Here is a 9,473-nt window from a genome sequence, read left to right as displayed (position 1 = left end):
GCCAGGAGGAGCTGTGCTTTAGTCCCGATCCCCTCTGAAGCAGCTCAGACCCCTTTGTATGCTGCCAGTATCTCCTTTTCAGTTGGAGTAGAGGGGTCCTCGGATCCTCTGTATCCCCAACTCCAAAACCCCAGGGCCCGACCCCGAGTCTCCCCTGGTGCTCTCTGCCAGAGACTCCAGGTAGGGCCATTCTTCCTGGCTGCAGTGTAGAGCACATTTTTAACATCTTGCCCTGTCTGAACTGGCCCGAGGGCTACTGCATGGACTATTTCCTGCTTAATTTGTTCAAAAGCTTGTCATTGCTCCGGGCCCCATATAAAATCATTCTTTTTCTGAGTCACTTGATAGAGAGGGCTGACAATCTGACTGTAATTTGGAATGTGCAGTCTCCACAAACCCACAACACCCAAGAAAGCTTGCGCTTCCTTTCTGTTAGTCGGTGGGGACATAGCTGTTGTTTTATTAATCACCTCCATTGGAATCTGACGACGTCCATCTTGATATTTTACTCCTAAAAACTGAATCTCTTGTGCAGGTCCCTTGACCTTACTGCGCTTTATGGCAAACCCAGGTCTCAGAAGGATTTGGATTATTTTCTCCCCTTTCTCAAAAACATCTTCTGCTGTATTACCCCATACAATGATGTCATCAATGCACTGTAAGTGCTCTGGGGCTTCACCCTGTTCCAGTGCAGCATGGATCAGTCCATGGCAAATGGTGGGGCTGTGTTTCCACCCCTGGGGCAGGCGATTCCAGGTGTATTGGACACCCTCCAGGTAAAAGCAAACTGTGGCCTGCATTCTGCTGCCAGAGGGATGGAGAAAAATGCATTGGCAATATCAATTGTGGCGTACCACTTGGCTGCCTTCGACTCTAGCTCATACTGAAGTTCTAACACGTCTGGCACGGCAGCACTCAGCAGTGGCGTGACTTCATTCAGGCCACAATAGTCCACTGTCAATCTCCACTCTCCATTAGACTTTCGCACTGGCCATATGGGGCTGTTAAAGGGGGAGCGCGTCTTGCTGATGACTCCTTGGCTCTCTAGCTGACAAATCAGTCTATGGATAGGGATTACAGAGTCTTGACTGGTGCGGTATTGCCGTCGGTGCACTGTTGTAGTGGCAGCTGGCACCCGTTGTTCTTCGACCCTCAGCAATCCCACAACAGAAGGATCCTCTGAGAGACCAGGTAACACAGACAGCTGTTTAATTCCTTCTGTTTCCAAGACAGCTATACCAAAATCCCACTGATACCCTTTGGGTCCTTAAAATACCCTCTTCTAAAATAATCTATGCCAAGAATACATGGAGCGTCTGGGCCAGTCACAATGGGGTGTTTTTCCCCCTCTTTTCCACTTAGGCTCACCTCAGCCTCCAATACAGTCAGCTGTTGAGACCCCCCTGTCACTCCTGAAATACAAATGGGTTCTGCTCCTTCAAAATGTGACAGCATTAGGGTGCATTTCACACCAGTGTCCGCTAGAGCCTTATACTGCTGGGGGTCAGATGGGCCAGGCCATCGAATCCACACCGACCAGTAAACTCGATTGTCCCTGTCCTCCACCTGGCTGGAGGCAGGGCCCCTCTAATGTTGGTCATAATACCTGCTAACGACAAACGGGTTAGTGTGGTGTGCACGGGTTTCAGCCGCATCTTGATCACTCACTTCTCATGAATAAAAGTCAGAAGTTCTTATCATAGGATCATGAGCAAAGTCAACCTTTCTGCTCTGTTTGGGCACTTGATTACTGGAAACCGGAGCAGCATTTCTCCTAAAAGAACCCCGTTTTGTACTTGTTCCTCCTTCCAGCTCACATACCTGCTCTTCTAGGAGGTAGGTAGGTTTTCCATCCCATTTCTTCATGTCTTCTCCATAGTCACACAGGCGATGCCACAGCTTCCCCCGTGGTGTGTACCGGTTCTCTCGAGTAGAGAAATGATTGCTCCTGATAGCCGAGATTCTAGTCTGTGCAGGTGGGGAGTAGGACACGTCCTCTTTAAATTGATGGAATTCTTGAGATAATTTCTCCACAGCTGCGATGAGGGAGGAAGAGAGACTTTCTTCATATTGTTGTGGTTGGCAAACCAGTTCATCTACTGTTGGTCCCTCTTCGTCTCTCCAGTCCATTACTGCTACTGCACTGGCATATGATGAGGGTGTGCTCTGTACAAACTTCCTCCACATGGGCTGGGTGCATCGGACTTCATCTGGATCTGTGGGTAGCCCTGCATTATCTGGGTCATAGTAAACTACCTCCTGCACAGCTAGCTCTGTCAGGTATTGAATGCCTCTCTCCATAGTGGTCCACTTACTTGGACGGCATACAAAATCTTCCTTCCTAGCAGCCAGCTTAAAACTGGTGCGGACCAGGGGAATCCGACTGTTTAATTAAAACAAAGCATTGCGAAGGCCCGCGGCGGGTGTTGACGCGATGTGATTTCTGCCCAGTGCTCTGAATGTCAAAGTGAAGAAATTCAATGAAGAGCGGGTAAACGGCAGGAGTAACTATGACTCTCTTAAGACGGGATCATAGTTGCTAACTGGGCGCAGCTGCAGAGGTCATACCTCCTCGTGGTCCCGCTGGATGCCCTTCGGGGTAACCAAACTGGCCTCTGCCCCAGTACTAATCAGAGTTATGGTTTCCTCGCCCTATCAAGCGACCTCACCGACTGCTTGATAGTATAATTAGGTGATTCATAATATAGGCATCAATTATTATATTGATTGCCCAAAGCCAAGCCCACAGGCTACGTTGAGCACAGCCTAACCACTCTATAAGGGGGAGTTGACTGGCTCTGACTACCCTTACAAGACTGTGACACAAAATGGTGCGACCGATTAAAATACCATTCATTTTGGTGAGCACCCAGACTGGAAATGGCGACATACATGAAAAACAAATACAAAATAACATCTATAACAGGACTATATTAACAGAGGAAACAGTAAATTTAACGAATATAGAAATACTAAACACCAAAGAAAAATACTCAGATGACTATTTTTCATTCACGCAATCTGACGGTTTAGCCATGCTACGGGAGGTATATGACAATCCTTCCTGTTCAGAGCCCAGGACTAATAAAAGAAGGGTGAATGAAGAGGAGGAGGAACTCATACTACCGATGGCCATGGTTCAACCTGTATCCCCAGAAACCCCTACTCTTCAACCTAAGGGCAAACCACTATCAGAAGCACCGATAGTGAAAATTCCATCTAAAAATCATTCATGCCCATATTGTGAGACCAAATTTGACAAAATGTCTGGTCTAATAGAACACCTGCAGAGAACCCATGGGAAAAGATAGATCTTATTTGAATGTAATAAATGCGGTAAAGTAAATGAAAAACATCAAAGTATCGCATGCCATGTACCAAAATGTAAAGGGATTACAAATAGGGAGCCAGTGATTGGTTTATCGTGTGGGGAATGTGGAAAAATATTTGAAACTAAAATTGACCTGGGACAGCACAAACGTTTAGCCCACCCCCTACTCCGTAATCAGGAACATATCACGGCATCGCAGCCCAATACAAATTCTGCCAGGGGAGCCCACAACCAATGCTGGACCAAACGAGATAACCCTACTAATACAACTAGATCAGCAATACAGGGGGACTAAAAACATTAATAAACTAATTGCGGAACATATTCCATCAAAACAGCAAAATAAATAAGTGACAAGAGAAGAGCCCTATATAAGAACACACCCAAAGAAATTGAAGATGACCTAGAGTGGATGAAACAGCTCGAAGGAGAACATCTGGAGGACACTGGACACCCAGTAGAAGAGGGCTTAACATCACAATACAGGAAAACAGTTGGGAGATGGATAACAACAGAAAAGCTGCCCATTCTTCATGGAACATTTAAAAAGTTACTCGAAGGTGAGAACAACAAGGGAGCACTAATTGAAGACTCATTTGAAAGCTGCTACTCATTTCTATATGCAAGATCTCATGAAATGAAGGCCACCCAAGATCAGAAGCACCAGACGACCCGAAGAGCCCATTCCACAAAATCATCACAGGATTGGATGAAGAAGCGAGGAAGAAAAGAGGGCAATTTCTAAGATTCCAACGTCTTTTCCAGAAGGACATAAGAAAACTGGCCGGTATCATCTTGGATGACATGGAATCCCTAAGATGCAACATCCCTCTGAAAGACATGCACAGGATCTTCAAAGTAAGATGGGAAACAATGGGAACGTTTCAGGGTCTAGGTGGTTTCCTGACAAGGGGAGGAGCAGACAACACAGCCTTCAATGGCCTTTGCCAATGATTTGGTATTACTAAGTAGCTCTTGGGAAGGAATGCAAAAGAATCTTGAAATTGTAAAAATATTCTGTGAACTAACAGGCCTTAAAATACAAGAAGAAAAGTGCCACGGCTTTTACATCCAGCCACCTAAGGACTCGTACACTATCAATGACTGTCCTCCCTGGACCATCAAAGGCACTCCTCTCAACATGATACATCCCAGTAACTCCGAAAAATACCTGGGCCTGCTTATAGATCCTTGGGTAGGAATATCAAAACCAAAGCTACTAGATAAAATGAAAGATTGGCTACAAAGAATAGAAAGATACCCCCTAAAACCATTCCAAAAAATTGACATCCTAAGGACTTATACTATCCCCCGAATAATCTACCTGGCAGATCACTCAGACATCAAATTCACATACTTAGAAACATTAGACTTAACAATTAGAAGCAAAGTTAAACAGTGGCCACACCTACCCCCAAGTACATCTGATGCCGTGTTATATTCCAGCACTACAGATGGAGGATTAGGACTAACACAACTCTCTGCTCTAATCCCCAGTGTACAAACCAGAAGATTGCACAGAATTGCACAGTCCTCTGATGAAACAATAAAAACAATTGTCAGCAATGAAGATATCAAAAAAGATTTTGAACACCTATGAGTTGCCACTGGAGGAGATGAAGATGAGATTCCATCACTTTGGGACCCAAGAACTGTCACAACACTAACAGATGGTATAATACACAAAGAAGATTCAGAATGGGAAAGACCTACACCAAAAACAGTCTTTCCTAAACCCTGTAATTGGCGACGACAAGAATTCCAAAATTGGACTAAACTGCTGTCCCAAAGCCGGGGAATCACTAATTTTGAAAAAGATAAAATTATCAACAACTGGATTGAACATTATAGAGGCATTCCTCACAGGAAACTTATCACTGCCCTACAATTAAGAGCAAATGTCTATCCCACCAGGGAATTCCTACCGAGAGGCAGAAAAACGATGTATAAAAACTCATATTGTCACTGTCAGGCTGAAAATGAAACATGCGCACATATAACTGGCTTCTGTCCCATAGTACAAGATGCCAGAATCAAGAGGCACAACAAAATTTGCAGTGTATTAATTGACGGAGTGGAAAAGAAAGAATGGATGATATTCCAAGAACCAATAATTAACGATAAGCAAAATGAGTTATATAAACCAGACCTAGTGTTTCTAAAAGACGACAAAGCTATAGTAGTAGATGTCACAATTAGATATGAAAGTAAATTGGAAACATTACAGGAAGCTGCAACAGAAAAAGTCAAAAAATACAAACACCTCAAAGATCAAATCCAAGAATTAAGGAATGCCACCAATATTATATTTATGGGTTTTCCCTTGGGCTCTCGTGGCCAATGGTATCAGGGCAAGTGTGGCTGTAGAGACGGACAAGGCGACACACACTCACGTGGGTGAACAAGCGCCTAGTTTTTTTATTACTAAAAGCAGGCATTTTTATTTATTTCAGGTGCCAGAGTACTACAATATAATTGGTCAAGAAGTTGTTTTTAACATTCCACGTGGATAACTTTTCCAGTTTCCTCCCTGCTTGCTTCATCCTGCTGTGTAGTCAGCAGCTCCTTAAGGGAAAGTTACTTGCTTCAAGCACAGCTTCCTCATCTCCAGGGTACACCGGAATCTGTCAAGGTCAAACTCTTCTTCGGTCACCTTGTCGCAGACCACCTGCCTCCCCCGACAGGCAACTGCGCCGCCGCGGCTGAGCGCGGGACCCTGGTTTGGGCTGGAAACCTCCGCCCCTCTCCCGCGGGCGGGGCCCGGGTGCTCCGCGGCGGCGGGAGCCCGCGGTCGGCTGCGGCCGCACCCACCGTCCCGCAGCTCCGGAGCTGCAGCGGGGGGCGGGGGCCCACGGCTCTTGGAGCTGGGCGGGGGGCTCCGAGCGCGCGTGTGCCGCGGCGGGGGCGCCGGGGGCTGCAGGATGGCGGACATCTAGTTCAGAAAATGTGTTTTATTAAAAACAAAGTCAAAATCAAAATCAAACGATGGCAAGGGGAAAAAAAGGCCGAACACCACCCCCCCCCCCGGGCCCCCCCTCCCGACCCACCTCGAAAAAACCCAAACGCCAAAGCCAGCGAGCGCCTGGCAACGCCGGGACCCGCCCCCGGAGCCAGAGAAGGGCGCCCGGTCCCCCCGCCTCTACGGGACAGCGAAAAGCGCAGCGGAGCGGAGCCGAGGTGCTGCCTGGGGAGGGGGGGGGTGATGCCAGCGACCGCACGACGGCCAAAGGGTCGGGGCAGGGGGCTGGGGGTGGTGTGTGCGCGCGTGAGCGCGGTGGGGGGAGGGCGTTAAAAAAACCATATTTTTCCTTTTCATTTCCTTTTTCATACTTCTTTGATATCTTCTATCGAAACCAAAAATGACAGCTCCAGCACGAGGCAGTATGTTGCAGCGGCGGCCGTCAGGTCTACCCGTCTCCGGGTCCGGTGGCGGTACCAGGCCTGGGAGACCTTTTCAGTAAAGACTAAAGAAAAGGTGGTGTTGAGTCACTCATCCCTGTGATAAGAGACATATGGTATTTGTTGATCAGATAAAGGGTGAGGTGATAAGAGACATACGGTATTTGTCAATCAGATAAAGGGTGGGAGCCTGGGTATGTGCATGTCTGTTTGATGGGATTTACAATTGCGATAAGAGGCAAATGGCATTTGGTGGTCAGATAGTTTACAAAGGGTGAAGGCCTGAGTGTGGGCATGTCTGATGGGATTTACGCCAAGTCTGCAATTAGCGATATCCTGTAAAGTAGTCATAGAGATGAGCTATGCCATGTAAGGGAAAAACCCGAGAGGGTCAGCAGAAGATAACGCAGAGGAAGACTATGACCCCCCTAGCAACAAAAGGCGCAGCCGCAGCTGAAACCAAAAAGGCCCCGTCAGCCCAGAACCTGAAGATTATAAAAAGAGACTGCCAAAGAGGAGGGGTGTGCGCCGTTGGCGGAGCAGCGACTCCCCGGCCACCCAGCGCTGCTTTACTTGCTCAACTGCTTGCTGAATTAATAAATTTTATAAGTCACTTGATTTGGCTTCTGAAAGTTATTTTCCCCAATTTATAACAATCCCCATCTGTCTCTGCTGCTATGAAACCCCGTCCCCATTCAGCAGCAACTGGCATGGGCCTTGTTCAGCCTTTTACTGCAAATGCAGTGACTGAAGCTCTTCATTTTGCTCTGGATGTTACCTGCAGCCCCCGTCAGCTCCCGGGGAGCTTTGGCTTTCCTAAACACATGCTCTCTCACTCAGGTCATGTTTCTAAATGCCTCCTTCATAGTCTGTCCTTGCTTCCACCTCCTGATCGTTGTGTTGTGGCCCCCAGCTGTGACCCATCCCTGCACCAGTGCAGCCCCACTGCCCAACACATGCCCCCACGGCCCCCTCATCAGACACTGCCCAGAACAGGGTGTGTTTGGGGTGCGGAAACGTCCCCTGCCAGAGCCCCCCTGCCAGACCTCAGTGTCCATCCCCACCAGCTGTCCTGCTTTGGCAGCCCCCCAGAGCCTGGCCCCAGTCAAGCCCCAGCTTTGTCCCACCCAAGGGTTCCCAGACAGCCCTGCTCTGGGGTCTGCCAAGGTCTGGGCAAGAGGGAGAGGCTGGGGCAGGGCTGGCTTTTCCCCTGACACAGGCACCTAGCCCGGCAGGAGGAAGGAGATGGGCACAGAGCAAAACCACCCATAAACTGGGGTGAGTGGCCAGTGCTGGAAATGGCTGATGGGAAGGGCTGGGGGGTGATAAATGCCCTGGGGCACCTTGTCAGTGTGTCCATGCCACCAAGGGCACAGACTAGCCTCCTCTCTTCTGCACCTGCATGTCTCTTCTCCCTTCCACAATATCTGGGTCTGCACCACACGCCCACCGCAGCGTGTCCTCTCCCCACATGGTCACACAGCTCAGCTAACATTGGTGGTGTCATCTCCCGGGCACTGTCCAGCCCAGCCCAGCCCCTCCCCAGCTCTTCCCATCTCCCCTGCCCGCTGCCCAGCTTAACCCCACAGCAAAGCCCAGTCTGGGCTGGCGGGTGCTGCAGAGCTCTGGGCGCTCACCCCACAGCCCCAGTCCCTTGGAAGGGCCCAGCAGAAGCTGGGAGGCAGAGAGGGGTCTCTGCATCAGCCCCAGAGTGAAGGTTCACCATGGCATGAGGAAATGGAGGTCAGTGAAACTGCAGGACTCCAGCTCTCAGGTCCAGAAGATCCTGAAACAAGACACCACAGACTGACGGTGACCCCTCAGTGTCATCCTCTGTCCCCAGGCGAGCAGAAGGGTCCTGGCCAGCTGACAGAGCAGCCTGCCCTGCCCGCCTGTCTGCAGAAAGACGTTTCTCTTTTTCATGGTTTCCTCCCTGCAGGCACAAAAATGCTCCCTTGCTCTTCTCCAGCGACATCCCTGCTCCCCAGAGCCTCTTCACACATGAGCATGTCTGTGCTGGCCTGCCCAGCCATTCCTGGCTCTGTCCCTGTGCTCCCTGCACAGTCCCAAGCAGCCATGCAGAGCAAGGGGACTATGGTGCCCTGGGGACATGGGGTGACCCTCCACTGGCCATGCTAGTGGGGGTGGAGAGCAGACCCAGGCAGATGGGGATAACTGCTGTTGAAGCCTTTTTCATCTTCCCTGTATGGCTCAAGGGCCAAGAACAGGGCTGGGCAGGACAATGGGGTGTCTCCAACAGCACAAAAGGCAAGGGAGGGCTGCACTAGATCCAACCCTTGGGCTTTCAAAGATGTCCTGAACCACTCTCCAGTCCTGTGTCCCTTTGCCTTCTGGCTCCTCACAGCTCTCCTGGCATTGCAGGGCCCTCGTTAGCCCATGGCATCCTCAGGGTCACCTTTGCCTCCAGGAGACTCCACCTTGGGCGGTCACTCACTTTCTGAGGTGCCAATCACTGCCCCCCCAGACTCACAGACTGTTCCTGGAGATCCCCTGAGCTCTCCTGGCAGCTCCTGATTCCTCTCCAGGATGGCATCTGCCACCAGCCCTGCTGCAGGTGGGACAGTGCCAGGCAGGTCAATCAAAGACCACTTGCTGTCTGCATGGACATGGGCAACCAGGAAGAGAGGTCTTGGTCCAGCCCTTGGTCCCTAACAGATCCCCCTGGGACTCTGGGCTTGTCCCCCTGAATCCATCAAGTAGCCCAGAAGGGTAAAATTCCTTT

At 49.7% G+C, this 9,473-nt stretch overlaps 1 long non-coding RNA gene across 1 annotated transcript; it reads left to right on the top strand.

The window, feature by feature from the left end:
* The first annotated feature begins 6,641 nt into the window (after positions 1-6,641).
* Positions 6,642-7,348, top strand: LOC141917533 (uncharacterized). The gene is made up of 2 exons (XR_012621299.1): positions 6,642-6,829; positions 6,874-7,348. It is a non-coding gene; the product is annotated as an uncharacterized LOC141917533 (long non-coding RNA).
* The last annotated feature ends 2,125 nt before the right edge of the window (positions 7,349-9,473 follow it).

Source organism: Strix aluco, chromosome 39 (assembly GCF_031877795.1).
Source record: "Strix aluco isolate bStrAlu1 chromosome 39, bStrAlu1.hap1, whole genome shotgun sequence".
Taxonomy (NCBI): Eukaryota; Metazoa; Chordata; class Aves; order Strigiformes; family Strigidae; genus Strix; species Strix aluco.
Note: the sequence above shows the minus strand (reverse complement) of the source record. Positions and strands in the feature narration are given on the sequence as shown.